Source organism: Hyperoodon ampullatus (assembly GCF_949752795.1).
Source record: "Hyperoodon ampullatus genome assembly, chromosome: 12".
Taxonomy (NCBI): domain Eukaryota; kingdom Metazoa; phylum Chordata; class Mammalia; order Artiodactyla; family Ziphiidae; genus Hyperoodon; species Hyperoodon ampullatus.
This window is the reverse complement of record NC_136925.1, coordinates 77648777-77671040: the sequence shown is the minus strand read 5'-3', so window position 1 is coordinate 77671040 and position 22264 is coordinate 77648777.

Genomic DNA, 22264 nt, shown 5'->3' with positions numbered 1-22264 from the left:
ATGAAATAAAGGATGGAGACATGTATTGTCAAGGGCAAAAAATGGACAGAAATGGAATATGAAGAGCATGAGATGAGTTACAATAGATTTTCTGAACTCTGGTACGTGGAAAAGGTCCCCACATTATTTGTGTCAAAGCAAACAGAATAATGATCTGCTCCACCTAAGTTGTTTAAAAAAAAAAAAAAGCCTGCTTAACAGCATCTTCAATGTTTTCTAGCCTAGCAAGAACGATGAGAATCCAAGTTTCAATCATACTTAGCACTTTGGAAAAACTCTGTGAGCGCTGCTCCAGCGACCAGGACTCCAGCCTCTTCTGATGGGAACTGTCAACAATCAATCATACATGCTAATGCTGGATGCAGTGTCACAGATAATTGAAACAGCTGTCAGAGCCAAGCGGCGCTTCAGAATTCCATATGGCTTGTAAAATGCACGTGTGCTTTCCACCCTGCCCCCCTCTCAAGACAGAACCAGGAGAAAAGGTATGAAGTCAGCCAGACTGGGACCCAATCCCAGCTCTGTGCCTCTGTATCATCTACAATATGGATTTCCAGTATCCTTTTCACATACTTGTGGGCAGCATGAATTTTAAAAGCCCCAGCACAGTGCCTGACACAAGAGATGTAGCACATGTTAGTAACCAGGCCTTTCTGCTCTTCCCTTAGTTCCTCAGCCTCTCACAGCATGCCATTTGCAAAATACAGAGCTCTTAGGAATTCCCTGGCAGTCCAGTGGTTAGGACTCCATGCTTCCACTGCAGGGGGCACAGGTTCTAACCCTGGCCAGGGAACTAAGAACCTGCAAGCCCTTCAGCATGGCAAAAACAAACAAAAAAACCTAAAAAACAACAACAACAACAGAGCTCTCTCAGGCAAACATTTTAAAGCAAAAGAGATAAAACTCTTTGCCAAACTCTGAATAGGGGGAATTTGTAGGTATTTTCTGACCTGCTTTGTGGATTACCTATGGCACACACCCCCTTAGCGGCACAGACCAACTCAACTGGCTGCGGACCCCAAACCCCAGCTGCACTCAGGGGATGTGAGGGGCGTCTTATGCACAGAGAAAGCCTGGGGCCTCGAGCCCGAGGCGGGGCCAGCACCAAGGCGTGAGGAGCGAGAGAAGAGATGAGCAGAAACTCAGATGCCCTCACAGCTGTCCACGCTCACCAGGTGGGAGACGCTGGGCAAGCAGCCGAACCTCTCTCCCCGCTGTCCTCTCAAGTGAGTCAGGACTCACGCGAAGGTCTCTCCTGGTATTTTCAGATTCAAATAGATCAGGGACTCCAAAGCAGTGTGAGATTTTAATGTGGGGATGTGTGTACTCTTTCTATGACAGCATCACAAGATGTCCTGTGGTGACTTCTGTGAAATATCATTATGTATATTACAGAATCATAACTTAGAGGGCTTCCGCTGTGACTCTGCTTTTGTTTTTAACATCCCACCCACCCAACACAGAGGTAGAGAAAAATACTTTTTTTTAAAGTCTATATTCAATCTAAAGCTCAAAGGGAGGAAAAAAATCAAAATATGTAAGGATTATCTTCCTCTTCCTGCTCTGTAATCTTCCTCTTCCTCAGTGAAATCTCACACTAAAGAACAGGATGAGAACTGTGGCCCTCAGGTGAAGATCTGTACAGTAGAAAGTGAACAGGATGATACAGGGGGTGGGTTGGTGGGGGGCAGGGAAAGGACGAACATAAAACATTTGTAATAAACTGGCCAGAAGAAAAGATGATCTCTTTGAATTTGCAGGCTCTACTCAAACACTATATGTTATTTATTAACCACTCCTTTTTTTTCTTTCTATAAAGAAATTCAGTACAGTATCAGCTTTGATATATTTACAATACTCCACTTGGAGCAAGTCCAGAGTCTACATTTGGTTTTAAAAGAAGTTTCTTCCTGCATAGAAGCTATCTCAAAAAGCCAAAACACACATTCAGAAAAGCTGAGCCTCTTGTTAACATTTTCCAAGCACACAGTAGCTACGCACCATTTGCTACCCACCAGAACCCCTCCAAAAGTATCACAAGGCTGCCAATTTCCCCATGCATATATAAGAATAATCCTGAAAAAGTGTCTGTTTGCAGAAGAATTCCATTTTTACTGGTATGCCAATCAAAAATTCACTGTCTCCCCGGGGAGAGTTCACTGGTTTTAGTGACTTGGCCAAATATCAAAACAGTTGTAATTAAATGGATTTCAGAGAGACAGATAAGGTATAAAAACTGAGGGTGATCCCAAAGGAACTAAAATTATGCTTAGCACATGTTTAAATTATGTACTAGTCATAAGGCAAACCATTGTCGGACACACCTCTGAGGAGAAAGATGGGTCAACTGACCCCAGGAAGTATGCTCTGAAGACAGGCCATTTCAGTCCAGCGCTGGGAGTGACCGATGACTACCCGCATTTTTCAAAGTAAATATTTCACACCCAACCATTTTAATATAAGAAAATCTGAAAAGCCACACAGTCTCAATTCAGTTCATTTGCATCTTAAGTTGAGACACTCAGAATGCAGCAGGTCTATGGTCAGGGCCGAGAGAGAGCTTTTAATTCAACAGATGAGGCACAGACTAAATGATCACCTGTCCAGAGGTTGTCTAACTAATGTCAGTTCCACAATGACACTCCCACCCCTTCATGACAACTACATCTTACAAATTGAGTGGCTACCTGCAATATCTGAGGAGGTCATGAAGTGCTCACCCAACATAAATATGGCCTGAAAATAACTGCTTCCAAATTTAATTAATTTTTTTAACCTCCTTCTCAGGCTTAAGAAAATGAAAAATCTGTTGATTTATGTATATAACAGTATAACAGTATCTACCAGATCCTCTAGGCCCCATCTCTAGGGAAACTCCACCCAGAACAAAGCTGGTCACCTGTGATTCAAAGGGTATGTTTATAACATTTCAAAAGATGTTATTTATTTACCTATTTACCTCTTTATTTATTTATTTATTTAGGGCTGTGTTGGGTCTTCATTGCTGTGCGTGGGCTTTCTCTAGCTGCGGCGAGCAGGGGCTACTCTTCGTTGTGGAGCGTGGGATTCTCACTGCAGTGGCTTCTCTTGTGGCGGAGCACAGGCTCTAGGCGCGCGGGCTTCGGTAGTTGTGGCTCGCAGGCTTAGCTGCTCTGCGGCATGTGGGATATTCCCGGAGAAGAGATCGAACCCGTGTCCCCTGCATCGGCGGGCAGATTCTTTACCACTGCACTACCAGGGAAGTCCACAAAAGATTTATTATAATAACACAATTGTAATTTTAAAGATGGTCATGGGTATCCCAGGAGTAGAGGGCACAGGCTGAGAGAAACCGTAGGTATGATCGTCACATACACATTTGACCCTTGAACAACCCAAGGGGCAGGGGCGCCAACCCCACGCAGTCAAAACTCCCTGTATAACTTTACAATCAGCCCTCCATCTGTGGTCCCACATCCACGGATTCAACCAATTGCGGAGATGCAGTACTGCAGTGCACACTGATTGAAAAAAAATCTGCACAGAAATGGACCTGCGCAGTTCAAACCCATGTTGTTCAAGGGTCAACTGTATTTTCAGTCACTTAGCAGGAACACTAACATCTAGGTAACGTGTGGAGGGCTGGTAAAGTGGCACTTGTCTCTATGTGGTTAAGAGCGAAGCAAATATCAGAGTGCCTGTCAACTTCCAGAAGCATCAGGTACCATGTCTGGCTATCCAAGCTCCTGAGATCTCAGGGACCTCAGCCCAGAGCCCCCAAGAGCACATCACCTCCCACCTGCGGGTTGACGCCTAAAAGTCCGCTCTCGGAGCACCAGTCTTGTCTTCACTTCAGTCCATCAAACTTTTCCAAAACAGTTTGCTACTTCCTATCTCCCCTCCCCCTCACCTCTTTTTAAGATTCATTCTTCAAGGAGAAACAAGAAAGGGCTGCAGCACATATATACACATTGTAGAAAAACTCCCCAGGTGATTAAGAAGACCCTTCTCCCCAGACTGAAAACCTCTGCTTTAGCTAAATGTTTCTGCTTCAGAGATATTCTAGAGGTATCTAGCTAATTAGCCATCCATCCATCCATATCTATCCATCTAATCTACCTACCAACCTTTTTAGAGGTATTGAGAGACAGAAAGAGAGAGATCCCTAGAATGGATATACGTGTGTGGATGCACACAGGTGCACGCACATGCCTGTGCGAGTGTGTGGAGAGATCCCTATATACTGAGGGATATTTATCCCTATATATATAGATGGATGTGTGTATTTAACTTTGACAGGTAAGACATATTTTGCCTTGTGGCTTAGTATAGCTATATGTGATGCTGCATTTTATTTGTTAACTTGGACAGTGTTTGCGAATGAGATTAACATTTAAATTGGTGGACTGTCAATAAAACAAGCTGCTCTCCATAATGTGGGTGGGCCGCATCCCATCAGTAGAGGGCCTGACTAAGAACAAAAAGACCAGCCCGAGCAAGAGGGAGCTCTCCAGCAGAATGCCTGCAAACTTCATCTGAACCAGGCTGAGTCTCCAGGCTGTCTGCCCACACAGATTTTGGACTTGCTGGTCTCCATAATCACATGCAGCCAATTCCTTATTACAAAATTCTTTCTGTATATAGACACATCCTATTGATTCTGTTTTTCTGAAGAACTTCAACTAATACTATATATATATATCTTCCTATATATCTACCTACCTATCTATATCATATATATACATCCCTATATACATCCATATGTTTGTGTGTGTATGTATATATACACACAAATATATATTAAACTAAAACAAAAGTTTCAAGAAACAATATCCTTGCTACGTGTAATATATTTAGATACTTTCTTTTTTAAAAAAAATTTCTTTTATTTACAAGATATATTATAAAATCCATGTTTGGTACATTGTCAAGGATTATCCCAGGCATTCTGATCAAATGTTAACTATAACACTTAAAAGAGAAATTTTAAAAGTGCATCCTCCATAAATTCACAGTAAGCACATATTATGTTGAAGGCATAGAAATAATCCAGAAAGCACATGATGTATTTCTGAAGCTAAATTCCACAGTTAGCAGGGTGGTAATTACATTCCTAAAATATATTTAGACACCTTCTATTCAATATTATGCTATGTCATTCCATCTCATATGTGTCTTAATATGGGTCTTAGTCAAAAAAAAACAATGTCAGAAGGTTACTGGAATTTTTTTTAAAGTCTATCACTAGAATTAAAAACAAAACTAACCACTAAACTGATGTCACTACCTGTGACTTGTTTGAAAAACACTCTTTTATTCAAAAGGCTGAGCACTTCTACAGTGTCTGCTCCTGGATTTCCCACTTAATCGATGGCAGAGACTGTTCCATTCTTATGGATATTTAGTTTCTTTCTATTTAGATCTTTTCTTCTAAGGACAAGGAGCCAAGGAAGAAGAGTAAAAATAAAGGTTTCAAGAAATCCAGAACAGAGACTCACTGAGTACCTAAGTCAAGTTAAAATTAATTCAGTTTCCCTTAAAGCTGGTTTTAGGGTTTCCATAAAGTGGTTGACAAAAAGAATGAAGAGCAATAGGCAGACATCTCTGGACAGTTGTGACGTCTGAGATCTTTCATTCTTTTCATTAAAACGTTGGTACTGGGCTTCCCTGGTGGCGCAGTGGTTGAGAGTCCGCCTGCTGATGCAGGCGACATGGGTTCATGCCCCGGTCCGGAAAGATCCCACATGCCGCGGGGCGGCTGGGCCCGTGAGCCATGGCCGCTGAGCCTGTGCGTCCGGAGCCTGTGTTCTGCAACGGGAGAGGCCGCAACAGTGAGAGGCCCGCGTACCGCAAAAAAAAAAAACAAAAAAAACTTTGGTACTGCTGTTCTCCTTCTTACCTATTTTCCAGTAAAGATTATGAAATCCAATTTTAGGCATGACCATCAGACTTACAAAAACACCTTCAATTCAATTACACACACCTGCTGAATCCAAAGGCAGTAAGGCACATCCCTGTTACCCAAGTCGTCCACCTACCCTCCACCCATTTCCTTTCTTACTAGAATTTCCCCATTTCTCACCTGAAATGAGCTGTAAATCGTTTATATTACCATGACAGTCTCAGACTCACTTCCTGCCTATTTATATAGCCTAAACACAGTTTCCTATATTAAAAAAAAAAAGCACAACCTTACAGTTAAGTCTCTTGGTTAGACTTGTTCAACTCTTTAAGTAACAGTGCACAGTTTCAAGAGTACACAGAATCAAAGGGAAAATGACAAATGCCAGGAGCCTTAGAAATCATCTCTTCCACTGGATTTATCACTGTTTTAGGTTCTTCAGAGAGACCCCAGGGATGTCTTCCATCTCCACTCCAGGGGAACAAGACAAAAAGATACACAAGAGGGACCTCCCTGGTGGTGCAGTGGTAAAGAACTGCCTGCCAATGCAGGGGACACGGGTTCGAGCCCTGGTCCAGGAAGATCCCACATGCCACAGAGCAACTAAGCTCATGCGCCACAACTACTGGAGCCCATGCGCTCTAGGGCCTGCATGCCACAACTACTGAGCCTGCATGCTGCGTGCCTAGAAGCCATGCTCCACAACAAGAGAAGACACCACAAAAAGAAGCCTGCACACTGTAAGGAAGACTAGCCCTGGCTCGCCGCAACTAGAGAAAGCCCGCGTGCAGCAATGAAGACCCAACGAAGCCAAAAGTAAATAAAGAAATAAATAAATAAATACATTTATTTTTTTAAAAAAGATACACAAGAGACACAAATCCATTTATCCTCTACCTCTGCTGCCATTAACATAATTCCAGTTTCTCTCTTTTGTATTTTGGAGTTTCACACAATATGTAGCTTGGAACAAAAGATTCCTGTGATTTCAAACATTTGAAAACTACTAGTATTGTACCATTTCACAGACAGGAAAACAGAGCCCCTGAGAAGCGGACTGGTATACACAGAGCTACATCCCCATTCACTGAACCTCCAGGGCAGCAGTTCTACAAGTGTGGTCCAGGATCAACAAAAGCATCATCCCCTGGAAACTTCTCAGAAATGAAAATTCTCAGGCTGATCCCAGACCTACTGAACCAGAACCTGTGAGAGGGGTGCCCAGCAATTTGTGTTTTAACAAGCCCTCCAGGTGAATTTGATGCCCTAAAGTTTGAGAACCTCTGCTCTGGAGCAATCCCAATGTTTTCCATTATTCTCTTCCTCTTCTTATTCTAGTTAGTCCCACATCTCTACTGCAGTACACATTCAGCAACTGCCCCAGAAATACTGAACCTAACTGGAAATTCACCCACTGAAAAAGTCAAGATATCATGAGAAGGTATTTAGTCACTGCTAGTGCAGTCGATATATTTCTTTCTTTTCTCACCATAAGAAGATGCACATCCAAAGAGTCAAAGTTTCAATGTTTTCTAGAAAATCCTAAAGATGCCACCAGAAAACCACTAAAACTAATCAACGAATTTGGTTAGGTTGCAGGATACAAAATTAATGCACAGAAATCTCTGGCATTATCACGCACTAACAATGAAAGATCAGAAAGAGAAATTAAGGAAACAATCTCATTTACCGAATCAACAAAAAGAATGAAATACCTAGGAATAAACCTACCTAAGGAGGCAAAAGACCTGTACTCAGAAAACTATAAAACACTGATGAAAGAAATCAAAGATAAGGGCTTCCCTGGTGGCGCAGTGGTTAAGAATCCGCCTGCCAATGCAGGGGATACGGGTTCGAGCCCTGGTACGGGAAGATCCCACATGCTGTGAAGCAACTAAGCCCGTGCGCCACAACTACTGAGCCGGCACTCTAGAGCCCGTGCGCCACATCTACTGAAGCCCGCGTGCCTAGACCCCATGCTGTGCAACAAGAGAAGCCACCGCAATGAGAAGCCCGCGCACCACAACGAAGAGTAGCCCCAGCTCACCACAACTAGAGAAAGCCTGCGCTCAGCAACAAAGACCCAATGCAGCCAAAAATAAATAAATTAAATAAATAATTTTTTTAAAAAAAGAAATCAAAGATAATATAAACAGATGGAGAGATATACCATACTCCTGGATCAGAAGAATCAATACTGTGAAAATGACTATACCACCCAAAGCAATCTACAGGTTCAATGCAATCCCTATCAAATTACCAATGGCATTCTTCACAGAACTAGAACAAGAAATTTTACAATTTGTATGGAAACACAAAAGACCCCAAAGAGCCAAAGCAATCTTAAGAAAGAAAAACAGAGTTGGAGGAATCAGGCTCCCTGACTTCAGACTATACTACAAAGCTACAGTAATCAAGATAGTATTGTACTGGCACAAAAACAGAAATAAAGATCAATGGAACAGAACAGAAAGCCCAGAGATAAACCCACGCACATATGGTCACCTTATCTTTGACAAAGGAGGCGAGAATATACAATGGAGAAAAGACAGCCTCTTCAAGAAGTGGTGCTGGGAAAACTAGACAGCTACATGTAAAAGAATGAAATTAGAACACACCCTAACACCATACACAAAAATAAACTCAAAATGGATTAAAGACCTAAATTTAAGGCCAGACACTATAAAACTCTTAGAGGAAAACACAGGCAGAACACTATGACATAAATCACAGTAAGATCCTTTTTGACCCACCTCCTATAGTAAGGGAAATAAAAACAAAACTAAACAAATGGGACCTAATGAAACTTAAAACCATAAACAAGACGAAAAGACAACCCTCAGAATGGGAGAAATTATTTGCAAACGAAGCAACTGACAAAGGATTAATCTCCAAAATTTACAAGCAGCTCATGCAGCTCACTATCACACACACACAAAAAAACAACCCAATCCAAAAATGGGAGGAAGACCTAAATAGACATTCCTCCAAAGAAGACATACAGATGGCCAACAAATACATGAAAAGATGCTCAACATCATTAATTATTAGAGAAATGCAAATCAAAACCACAATGAGGTATCACCTCACACCAGTCAGAATGGCCGTCATCAAAAAATCTACAAACAATAAATGCTGGAGAGGGTGTGGAGAAAAGGGAACCCTCCTGAATTGTTGGTGGGAATGTAGACTGATACAGCCACTATGGAGAACAGTACAGAGGTTCCTTAAAAAACTAAAATTAGAACTACCACCCGACCCAGCAATCCCACTACTGGGCATATACCCTGAGAAGACCATAATTCAAAGAGAGTCATGTACCACAATGTTCACTGCAGCACTATTTACAATAGCCAGGACATGAACGCAACCTAAATGTCTATCAACAGATGAATGGATAAAGAAGATGTGGCACATATATACAAGGCAGTATTACTGAGCCATAAAAAGGAACAAAACTGAGTTATTTGTAGTGAGGTAGATGGACCTAGAGTCTGTCATAGAGAGTGAAGTAAGTCAGAAAGAGAAAAACAAATACCGTATGCTAACGCATATATATGGCATTTTAAAAAGTGGTACTGATGAACCTAGTGGCAGGGCAGGAATAAAGACGCAGACGTGGAGAATGGACTTGAGGGCACGGGGTGGGGGTAAGGGGAAGCTGGGATGAAGTGACAGAGTAGCATTGACTCTACTACCAAATGTAAAACAGACAGCTAGTGGGAAGCTGCTGCATAGCACAGGGAGATCAGCTCGGTGCTTTGTGACCACCTAGAGGGGTGGGATAGGGAGGGTGGGAGGGAGACGCAAGAGGGAGGGGATATGGAGATATATGTGTATGTATAGCTGATTCACTATGTTGTACAGTAGAAACTAACACAACATTGTAAAGCATTTATACTCCAATAAAGATGTGAAAAAAAGTTTCCATGTTTTCAAAGAATAATTCAAGAGAGCACAAGTTACTAGTATTTTAGAGGTTAAACCTCAAAAGGGCTGAGCAATGCTAAGAAACCTGTTTCCAGAAAACCAGGATCATGGTACCCTGGACTGTCAGTGACCAATACCCACTGAAAAGAGGACCAAAGAAACAAAGTGATGAAACACGGGAGGATTATTAAACTATGAGACAGGGCTTCCCTGGTGGCGCAGTGGTTGGGAGTCCGCCTGCCGATGCAGGGGACGTGGGTTCGTGCCCCGGTCCGGGAGGATCCCACGTGCCGCGGAGCGGCTGGGCCCGTGAGCCATGGCTGCTGGGCCTGCGCGTCCGGAGCCTGTGCTCCGCAACGGTAGAGGCCACAACAGTGAGAGGCCCGCGTACCACAAAAAAAAAACATAAATAAATATTAAACTATGAGACAGCTCTTTCCAGGAAAACCTGGTTCGGATACCTCAGAATAAGGAGGAATATGACTACTGCTCGCCCCAGCCTTTGATCATTGATTTCGCTGCACCTCGAACTCTGTGCAGTTCACGGCATAGGTCAGCCATCTACACAGGTGAACTTGTTGACCTTCTGCACAATAACCATGGAAGAGGCACCATGCAGGCTAGCTCTCTGTCGTAAGCCACATCTCAATTTCATGCGATTTTAACAATTTTTGAGAATGCCAAATGAGAAATTACACGAAGCTTCAACCTCAAAAACTATGAGGCATTACTGTTAGAATCAACCTATTTGAACCTGTTACTTTTCCTTTATGAAGTAAAATCTTTTCAACTAGTCTTTATTAAGCCCTCACGAGACGAACCTTCATCTTGAAAAGTAAGGATACACTCAAGTGGAGAGGCTTGCAGAATGGGGGCAGGGGAAGGTGTACACGAGGAAGAAGCAGCGTTTTTAGCTAGTTTCCTGAATTGAGTAATGTGAGTAGAGTGATTGGCTAACAAAGAACATAAACATTGCCACAGGCTTTGCTCATTTACTTGGGATAACGGAATACCTTGCAATAATAATGCTTTGATAGGTGGAGCTTTCTTCATCTCTTAGCAGCATCTCCCTACGCCCACCCCACCCAAGCTCCTACCTGTTTGCATGTACTTGCAAAAACCCACACACTAATTCAGCGAAGACACAGACTTGAGAACCAGACTTCAGACCACAATTTAAGCATGATTTCTATTTGACTAAACAGTAAGTTTTCTTTTCTTGGATGCTGTCATTGCAAGGCTGCAGGTACCTGCCCTTATAATCAAGGGTGCATTTGGAAGCATGGCCCACTGTCTTCCAACAGAAAGTCAATCGTAGGCCGCAAACTACCATCTTTGTAGACACATTACTAACTTCTTCCATTGTTTGGATATAATCAAGCCCAAAATGTATTTTGAATTTCACGGACATCTGTTTTATAATTATTTTGTTTATAATACAAGTCGATACACTTTAAAGATGTCAGTTTTTTTGTTTTAAAACAATTATCAAAAACATCATAGTTATTTATAACAGAAAGGCAGGACAAAGCTATGTTTCCTCTTACACAAAATAAAGGCGTGAACTAGATTGCTTCTAAGATTCCTTTCAGCTCAAATAATGTACACAGTACCCACAAATCTCCCACTCACACCTAATTAGGAAAAGGTCTATTTATCTTTGTACAGATGACACAATCTGTTGTAACCCACATAATAAGCTCCAGTTGTAGGCCATTCTCTCCATGTAAAGTTGTACATTCCTTTGGGCAGGCTCTAAAGTACACAAGCTAAGAAGTTGTTATTGCCTTTGCTAACTCCAAAATTTCATAGGTTTAGTTTCCTTTCCCATAGAAAATCTAAAACATTTCATGGTTTTTTGATGCAGTCCTCCTAACAGGTCCTCTTACTTTTTAAGCACGGAGAAAAATTCTAGAGTAAAGAATTCTGGGGGGCTTCCCTGGTGGCGCAGAGGTTGAGAGTCCGCCTGCCGATGCAGGGGACACGGGTTCCTGCCCCGGTCCGGGAGGATCCCACATGCCACGGAGCGGCTGGGCCCGTGAGCCATGGCCGCTGAGCCTGCGCGTCCGGAGCCTGTGCTCCGCAACAGGAGAGGCCACAACAGTGAGAGGCCCGCGTAACAAAAACAAAAAAACAAAAAAAGAATTCTGGGATGTAGGCCTCGCTCTGCTTACCATTAACTTCTTCCAATGGGAATTAAAGCAGGTCATTTAACTTTCCCAAAACATCAAGCTTCTCTTCTGAAAAATGGGTTGAATTCGATGATTTCTAAAGTTTATCCTGTTCTAGAATGCTTACTGATATATAACTATTAAAGGAATATAGCACAGTTTGTGATTTGGGACCACAACATTTTGAATATGCATATGACTATAAACCCTCATGTCTGTATCACCACTATTTACAATTTTTTTTAAAAGTTTGTCATCTCTTCTATTGCACACAAATATAAATGTACTTATACATTTTGAAATTATTCAAGAATTTTTAAAGCACTCTACAAATGTTTAAAGGTTCTCCTTTAGACAACAGGACAATTATATGAGGTGTTATTTAATGTTGACAACAAAACGTGGATGTGCCCATCCATTTTCAGAACTACCCATTGACTGATTTGCTGAAAATTCCAAATGCTGGCTGCGAACTCTGTATATACCATTCAAGTTTTTTACTGAATTTTCTAACTAATGAGATTTATCAAGCTATCAAAATTTAGCTTGTGTGACAGATAGGTTTTCAGAAAATGCCATACTACAATGACATTCTCCTCTCAACACACACCAAGACTTCAGCAATGTCAACCACCCTTCTGGACTCAATTTCCTCACACATTTACACTAATGACTGAGGTGGAACTTATTACAGTTGAATTTAGTGACATCTCTAAATTTCTAAAGACAAGTCATTTTAAAATTCCTATTACATGGAAAGCTGAAATACGACTAAGCAAGACACTGCCTGTTAGTATTTGTTAGGAAATGACTTACCAAAGAGACAGAAATGCTTCCTCATTCACAGTCATTACAAAGTAGATGTTTCTACGTAGATTGAAATTCTCCTACTGCTTTTCACTATTAATATGCTTATAATTAATATACTTAACAATTTTTTTCTTTAGGGACCTGATGTTTCTTTTTAAAAACAGTGCCTGTCAAACCACAAATCATGGATCAGTCTGAAATAAGGAAAACTGCATTGCATTTCTCTGTGGCTAACCTCCAAATCTCTTGCCCATCCCCGGCAAAAATTAACATGGTTAGGTTCTCACAGTCCTACAGGAGCCATTTCAGATGGGGATCCTGCGGCAGAAAGACGTGGGAAAGAAGATCTGGGTTCAGCTCTGCACGCTTCCTCTCCAAGCTGAGTGTCCTAAGAGGGCCAGTCTCACCTGAAGGACAGAGTTTTTCAATGTACAATCAAAGAGCCACCAGCCACACCTGGTGTGCCTGAATAACTGCACCCTAGACGTCCAGAATCATCATCTCAGGGTGACTTTCAGAAACCTGCATTTTAACAGGCTCCCAAAGTGATATTTATACAAATTCAAGGCTGAGAACTCCCATCACTGGCTTCATTTTCTCCATCTATAAGTGAAGGTAACAAGACTTGTCCATTATCTCTAAATTCTCTTCTGGACCCTCTTCACAGTCTGTCATATTAAGACTCAGCAGTGCCATCATTTTACCAACATTCTCATACAGCTTTACCTTGGACCCAGTGTGGCCACTTTCTTCTATATAGTCTACATGGCTACTTTGTTCTACATATATTCTATGTGGCTACTGTTTATATCTATTCTATGTAGCTACTTTGCTCTACATATATTCTATTACATGGCTACTTTGTTTATATATAGTCTATGTGGCTACTTTGTTCAACATATATTCTACAAAGCTACTTGGTTCTATATTCTACATGGCTACTCTGTTTATATATATACTACATGGCTACTTTGTGCTTCGTATATTCTATGCCTGCCCTGCTTTCTCTTCACCACCTCCAATACAGCACTGATCTTTCAGTTTCTTCCCCAGGCATTCTTCTATTTCAACACTGAATTCCCCTCCACCCAGTTCCAGAGGCCTTGAAATCCATATTATCCACAGCCCCCAAGATCACAGATAATTACCTCCTAGCAATGTCTCATTACACATTCTGGATTTACCAAGACCCTACATGTTCACCAGCACTGCCCTCCTTACTAGTGTTGGGCGATGGTTATCTGTCATCCAGTAAGGCTCAAATGCCAGTGAGCTAATAGCATATTGTAAATACACTACTTTTATATTTTTATAAATTTTTCTTCTGCTTTCTTATATCCTATTGTGCACAGAATCATTGAGTTCTGTAACTGAAAGGATCCCTAAAAGTCATTTAATCCAATATGACTCCCCTGACCACCAAAGTTCAAATTAAGCAATGGAAACCCAGAGAGAATGTCATGTTTCGTTCAAGATCACACAGCTATTTTTGGCAAAACTACCCAAAATGCAGAGCTCTTAAATCTATCCAAAGCCCAGAATTCCACTTTTGTTTTGTTTTGTTCCAAAACAGTATCTTGACTACTTGGATTATTACCTCTGACTGGACAAATACCAAGAACAATTCAATCAAACACATACAAATATCTTTCAAATAGTTAGCTCCTTGTTGCCTATCAGAATGGAAAAAAGTGGAGGCACTGATAAAAGTCACACGTGTCCCAAAACACCACAAACAGCAAACCTTATGGAATGATCACTTTTATATAGTTAATAAGGAATCCACCTGGGGGCAGGGAGAGGATGCAGACACATATACAGCCACTGTGTGGGCAATGCAGCCATTCAGGAGCTGAACCCCAAGAATGGTGAGCACGGAGCATTACATTTCAAGAAAAAATGGGGGGTTAGTAGAAGATCGGGAGAGCTTCAGAAGGATGACATTTAAGATGAGTCTAAGGCTTCCCTGGTGGCGCAGTGGTTGAGAGTCCGCCTGCCGATGCAGGGGACATGGGTTTGTGCCCCGGTCCGGGAAGATCCCACGTACCGTGGAGCGGCTGGGCCCGTGAGCCATGGCCGCTGAGCCTGCGCGTCCGGAGCCTGTGCTCCACAACAGTGAGAGGCCCACGTACCACAGGAAAAAAAAAAAAAAAAAAGAGCCTAGCAGGCTGAGGAAACCAGTGCTCTCCAGTTATAATAATAAAATTCTGATTTTTAAAAAATGACCTGCTAGCAGGGGTTGGTGTATACATAATGAATGGATCCAGTCCATGGTATTTCTCATTTTCTTTTGCATCTTATGTAAAATGAAGTTATTTGCCCACATGATATGCAGTGCACTTCTCAATGAGAAGCTCAACAGACATTTGTGAAGGGAGAGTTATTACAGATGACCATGGTTTCACAGAATGATTAGGATCTTCCAGAGGGCAAGTTCAAAATGGGTAAATATTTTGGTTTCTGAGCTGGCTAACATTCATCAAGGCTTCATGTTTTCATACGGTAGGTACTGATCCCACAAGTTTCAAATGCCACCAGCACACAGGATAACTTAGTTCATTTCAGTGTATTCCGGATGTGTGCTTCCTTGGTTTCTGTGCATATGTATAAATGCTCTCTTATGAAAGTATGATAAAATCCATTTTAAACAAGCCTCACGGTTATCCAGCGTGGTAAGGGTAAATGTGACTGTTACTCTATCAACCAAGCCCTGGCATGAGGCCTGAAGAGGAAGGTTAATGAGAAGAATTTGATGCCTCAGCTGCCAGAAGACATTGGGACTCATTAGAGAATAATTTTATTTTCTCCCTGAAGAATCTAAGGCCTCAAAGGTTTAGCCAAGTTGCCAAATGAGTAAAAGGTGTATTCCCAACCAGAGTCTAGATTAATACACAGTATAATGATATTGCTAGTACTCCACACTTCAGATGGAGAAACCTTTATTTTTTTAGCACTTTACTATTGATAAAGAGTCAAATATTTGGCAAAGGGTCACTCAACTTCATAATCGCCAAACAATTTCAAACACGTAGAAATTTAAAAACAATTTCAATGAGCACTTCCTGCATTCTATCGACCACCATTTAAGAACAGCCACTAAGGCACCATGCTGGCCCTGGAAGAGGTACAAAAAGAAAATAAGCAAGGCACTCCCTGTGTGATGGAGAAATTGCCCCCAACTAAATATCCCACGATGAATGCCACAACTGATACAGACCACATAGGACAAAGTGCCTGGAAGCACAAGAAAGAGTGCTTCACGCTCAGAGGAAAGGCTTCGCTGAGTCTCAATAAAACATGATGAACAGTTGGCCAAACGGGGAAGAACCATCAAAGGGAAGGACAGAGGGAACAGTGCAAAGCAATGGAAAAGGAATGGAGTGTGGCCTCTACTTTGCCAGCCCAACTCCCAGCTCCATCCTGCTCACCACCCTTATTTTACATGATTTGATACAGCCAGATCGGCTCTACAGGGAGGGAAGAACTAACACTTCCTGAACTCTCATCCTGGCAGGTAGGGTTCTAAGCACGTTATGTTAATTAGTTCATTAATTTCTCAATTCTCCAAATAATCTTCTATGAGGAAAGCACTGCTGTCACCCTCCTTTTAGATGTAAATCCTGAGGCACAGAACACTCTTTACAAGACAAAGCTATTTTGAATTTTTAAAATGATAACAGGGACTTCCCTGGTGGCGCAGTGGTTAAGAATCCGCCTGTCAATGCAGGGGACACGGGTCGAGCCCTGGTCCAGGAAGATCCCACATGCCGCGGAGCAACTAAGCCCGTGAGCCACAACTACTGAAGCCCGCGTGCCTAGAGCCCGTGCTCCGCAACAGAAGCCACCGCAAGGAGAAGCCTGCGCACCGCAACGAAGAGTAGCCCCTGCTCGCCGCAACCAGAGAAAGTCCGCATGCAGCAGCGAACACCCAATGTAGCCAAAAATAATAAAATTTTTTAAAAATGATAACAAAATACTGCACAAGAATCCATCACTATATTTTAAAGGCACTTTAAAGGATTTGGGGAATCCTTAACTTTTACCAGTTTGAGAAGATTTCCAGGCTTATTTTCTATATGCCATTTCCCAAACTACGGATGACAAAATTCTAGTTTTCCATCCTATTCCCAATGCAGAGGAATCACTTAGTAATGGGAGCTCTTAAAGAACCATGTCCAAGAGACACATTCAGAAATCTAACCATGAATTTAAAAGAAACCTTGTAATCCAACACCACAAAAACACAATGAAAGCTGCAGTCCAGATTCTGTTACTCAAACTGCAAACCTCCTAAATGGAAATGAAGCAGACCCATTTCCAGCTGGATGGAATGCCTGGAGAGGGGTGGGCTGGATCCCAGGCCAGACGGAATCCAAGATAGGAAATGCATTACACGCTCCTGGCAGGGAAACTTCTCGAGCACCAGCCTATGTCTCCTGACCTCAGTCTGCGGGAGGGCTTCGGAAGGGGCACTTTTTGTTCTTTCTTAAAATTCTGAACTAACTCATAAAAGCTTTCAAATTCTACATTTTTTTAATTAAAATCCTCAATTCATTTAGGAGTAGAGACGTGCTAACAGTTGCGACAGAATGGGAGAGAGGAAGGAACACGCAGTCAGACAGACGTGGGTGAAGCTCCGCTGTGCGACTTCCTAACTGTGTGAACTTGGGTGAGGCCCCCCGCAGGTCCCCAGCCTTCTCCTTCTGCACTGCTGAGGCCTGTGGACACCCTTAACTGGGTCCACTGCCCCTTGCCTACCACACTCTTCCTCGCCAAGTCCATCCCACCTCCTTCAGATCTCAGGACTCCATCCCCTTGTGTTTTCCCACTGCTCAGTCCAGCTGCCTGTGACCATCTGCACGATTACAACTGACCATCTTTCTGCCGGTCTTGTTTTCTTAAATCCACTCACCATACCCTAAAGAGGGACTGGTCGAAAATGCAAATCGCTCCTCTGCCTAAAGCCAAAGTGACTTGCTTTTACGTCACTTGTCTTTCTTCTCCACTTGAAGAAGTCCTTTATTCAAGTCCAGAGACTCAAGATACTTAATACACTTTAGGGGTCACCAAATACCTGTTCCACGTGGAGGGACAGTTGTTTAGGCTTCGGTTTCCTCCTCATTCCACGAGAGCCTTGTTGCTCTACTCAGAGGAATAAATGGGGCGATGCATGCAGAAAGCCAGCACAGTGCCTGGAGGGCACTTCCCACCACACAGGCTAACCCTTCAGTGTTCTAAAGTTCGCAAAGTGCTTTCACACGTGTGAGCTCATTCGATCCTTCTAACAACTCTGCGACTCAGGAGGTTACAGGAAGAAATTGAGGCTGGTGATGTCCAAGGCTTGCAGAATCAAGGCTAGTCTGTGGACATACCTACTGATTCCATATCCTGAGTTTTTCTACTGATGCCTCTCTGTCAGGAGTCCTGGCTTCTTTTACAGAAAACATTTCTTACCCATCTCTTCCATCAAGTTTATCTAACACTTTTATTGCATTTAAGGAATACAAACACATAGGCCAAATTCCACTATAATGGACTCCAAAGGACTTTGGTTTGTGCTATATCAAATAATTACTTTAAATAAGTAAGCTTTCAACTGGCTCGTTCATTCATTCCTTCATTCAGCAAATATTTATCACCTGCCTACTTCACACAAGGCATTGTGTTTGGTGCTGGGAATCTTCCCTTTCCCTGAGATATAGTCTATACCTTCCAGATTTCCCAACTGAAGCCAACAATGGAACATACAGAAGCTTGAATACATAAAAGCACTTGAATAAATAAAGCAACGAACTAAGAGCCAGGGAAGCTGAGTGCTCACCTTGGCTGAGCTCCTACCTAAGCTCTGTGACCTTGGACAGGTCCCTAGTACTACTTTTCCTTACCTATAAAATGGGAAAATTGGTCTATATTATCTTTAAAGTTATTCTATGCTATGAATTCTAGAGAGTCCAGGATTCCATACAATTGTCAAGTTCTTTTGATGTTTAATGGTATACAATTTTTTTTTTTTTTTTTTTTTTTTGCGGTACATGGGCCTCTCACTGTTGTGGCCTCTCCCGTTGCGGAGCACAGGCTCCGGAGGCGCAGGCTCAGCGGCCATGGCCCACAGGCCCAGCCGCTCCGCGGCATGTGGGATCTTCCCGGACCGGGGCACGAACCCGTGTCCCCTGCATCGGCAGGCGGACTCTCAACCACTGCGCCACCAGGGAAGCCCATCGTATACGATTTTATACCACCATTTTATAAATTTTGGTGAGATGATCCACATATAGACTTTAGCTTGACAAATATCTCTAGATTGCCCACAAATTGTTAGAAGTTTGAAACTACATACAAATTTGGAGCATTTTTAAGAACCTTACAGCCAACTGAGCTTGCAAACTGCCTCCACATAAAAACTGCATTTTCTGTAATGTGTAAACTGCAATCTTAAATGCCGATCTCATTTGAAGAATCTAAATAAATTAGATTCAACGCCTTCTTTTCTGACACTCTTTTTTTAATTCTGTGATATGTCACTTTAGGATGACTGGTGCTTGTGTACAAAATGGCACTTCAACCAATGTAGTAACACATGTTCATGTAAGCAAAGCTCTTTATGGCCTTACTTTTAAGAGTCTTATACCCTTATCTCTCGCATCAAATCATGATTAGATGCATAAACCTTAGAGCCTTGAAAGGCAGTCAGCTGAGGAGGCCCACCACGTGCTGGCACACATCTCGGATGTCCACCTGTGAATTTACATCCCCAGATTCTTCCCTGTAATCAAGGAGAAGACACCTCTTATGTCTGGCTGTTCAAGAATCACTTGAACAGCCAGACATAAGAGCAAACCAAAGCACATTCCCATATCCTGACTTACGTGAGGAATCTGCCCCTAAACTCCGGCTTCTTTCTAGACGTCTGTAGAGACGGTGCTTTCTTTTCTCTCATTCAAGGAATCTTAACTGAGCTTCTGCTCCGTCAGTCTCTGTGATGGGTGCTGAGTTGGGTCAATTAGAAAAGGCGGCCCCTTCCAGCAGAGAGGAGGGCACCAGGGGCTTGGTGAGTGGAGTGTAAATTGGATTTCAGCCTCCACTTGCCCACTGGACAGGATGACCCTGTGCAGCGAACAACTCACAATTTGACAAGGTGGCATGGCCAGAGGTGTTTAAAAAAAAATCACGTTCTAGTAGAGACGCTGACGACTAGAGAAGAAAGAGCTTAACTGCCGAGTGACAATGAGGAAGGAGAGCTTGCTAGAGAATGCATCTGACTGACACATGAGGGATGTGTGGATAACCAACAGATGGACAAGTGGAGCGAGAACAGTATAAACAGAATGTTCATTCATTCCAGACAGTGGTCTGGAAATGACGACTTGGAAGGAGTCTGATGAGGCTGGCTGTGTGTGTGTGTGGGTGTGGGGGGGTGTGTGTCATGCATGTGTGTAAGGGGGAGGGGGGAGGCGAGACCTGGGGAAGAGTCAGGAGAGGAGGCTGGAAAGGCAGGCAGGGGCCAGATGATGAAGCATTTTATATGGCAAATTAAGGTGTCAAAACTGGATTCGGAGATCATTAGGGGCTCGTTTTGCTGCTGTAAATAATAAGCTCTTCTTGGATTATACCTTGCCCTGTTTTCTCACATTTACCAATCACAAGGTAATTAGGGGCTCTGATTCCCTAAAGCAACAAGTCTTACCCTGTAAGCTGAGCAGGTAAAATCCAATGGAAAAGAAGTTTGCTTTCAGCACAGCACCAATCTTGATACTACATTTTTAGAATATAAAAACCTTAAAGAATACCAGAAGATGTTTTTAAGTGTGTTCGTATACAAGTTCTATTGGTTATGCTCAAATGATAAGACCAGAAATTGACACTTTTTATTGAGCTTAGGTCTGAAATATTTATAGCATATGGTCTGCACCTGTAAGAAACTCAGAAGACTTTAAAAGCTTTTATTAGAGACCCTCCAGCTTAAATCTACTGGAGAGGGATTGGAGATTACCAGGTGCCGTCCGTTAAAATAATTATGTCAGCGGCATTTGAGGGACGGGTGGGAGAACGGGTGAATAAGCATGAGAAGAGAACCCCAAGACCCTGGCCACATAGTGAATAAAGGTCTTAGCGCGACGCAAGGCTGCCTAGATTACAACTGTCACCAGGCAGTCTCTCACAGGGCCCCCGCAGAGGCAACGCGAAGGGAATATCTTCAGGACCAGGCAGCCTCCCCTCCCCCCCCAATTAAGTAAAGTTACCCTATTTTGCTATTTTAAAAAGTATGAAGACGCATGGAAGCTCATCATGGTAAGTTTCACCATTTCTTCAAGAGAAACGACGCCGTGCAATCGTACCCCACCCCGGACCTTTACGGCGGCTGCCGGCCGTCAATTGTTGGAAGAATGGCCTCTTTTCTTTCTAAACTGTTTTTGGTAAATATGATCCGTTTGCGACACGACGTGTCGGCTTTCCCAGAAACTTGGCACCTGGGCCCCTCGGAGCAGAGCCGGGCGGGGGCAGCGGCGGGACTCCTGCCCCTCCCGCCCGGTGGCCCCGGGCTTGGGGGACCCCTGGGCTCGTCGACCTGAGCCGCGGGTGCAGGGTCTGCTCCCCCAGGATGTTCCAGGGCGCTGGGCCACCGCACCCACGAGACCGGGCTCGGGGCGCGGAAGCCCGAACGCGGGGGTCGGGCGGGCCCAGGGGCACCGCGAGGGCCGGTGATCTGGAAAGCGTTTCCTCCGCCCGGCCAGGCTGCGCGGGGGTCCGGGACGCGCCAGGGAGCTGCCACCGTGCGCCGGGTTGTGCCGGCTCGGCGACCGCAGCCGCAACCCTCGGCTCACCGCCCAGGGCAGGCGCCGGAGGGCGCGGCGAACAAAGCCGAGGAGGTGGGCCGCCCGCCCCGAGCCGGGGTCCGGCCTCGGCCCCCGCCTTCCCCCTTACCTGGGTGGAGCGCCCGGCACCCGCCCGGGCCCGAACCGGCGACACGGCCGTTCCCGCGGGGTCCCGGGGTCACGCGGGGCGGCGCCGGCCGACTTGGAGAAGTTGCCAGGGTCACTCCGTCCCGCGCGGGCGCTGAGCCTCCGGACGCCGCTACTACCCCTCGCCTCGCGCGCAGCGCCTTTGGCGGCGAGCGCGGCCGCACCTTCCTCCCCGGCCGCTGGGCCCGCCTCCTCCCCGCCCCCGCCGCCCAGCCCAACCCAGCCCAGCCCACCCCCGCCATCCCCCATCCTCCCATCCCCCCACCAGAAGTCCCCCCGCCCCCCCGGCCCCGCGCCGGCCCGCGCCCATCCCCCGCGGCGCCCACCGCGCCAGGACCCGGACCCCGCAGCCGGCTGCCGGGGCGGCCCGCGCTCCCGCCCGCGTCCCCCGCCGTAGCCTCCTGCGCTTTCTTTCTAGGACTTCCCAACTAACCAACACCGAGAACTCCACGAGCTTCGAGTAAGCGCCTACCATGAGCTCGGCGCTCTGCCTGCCATCGTGGATGCGGTGC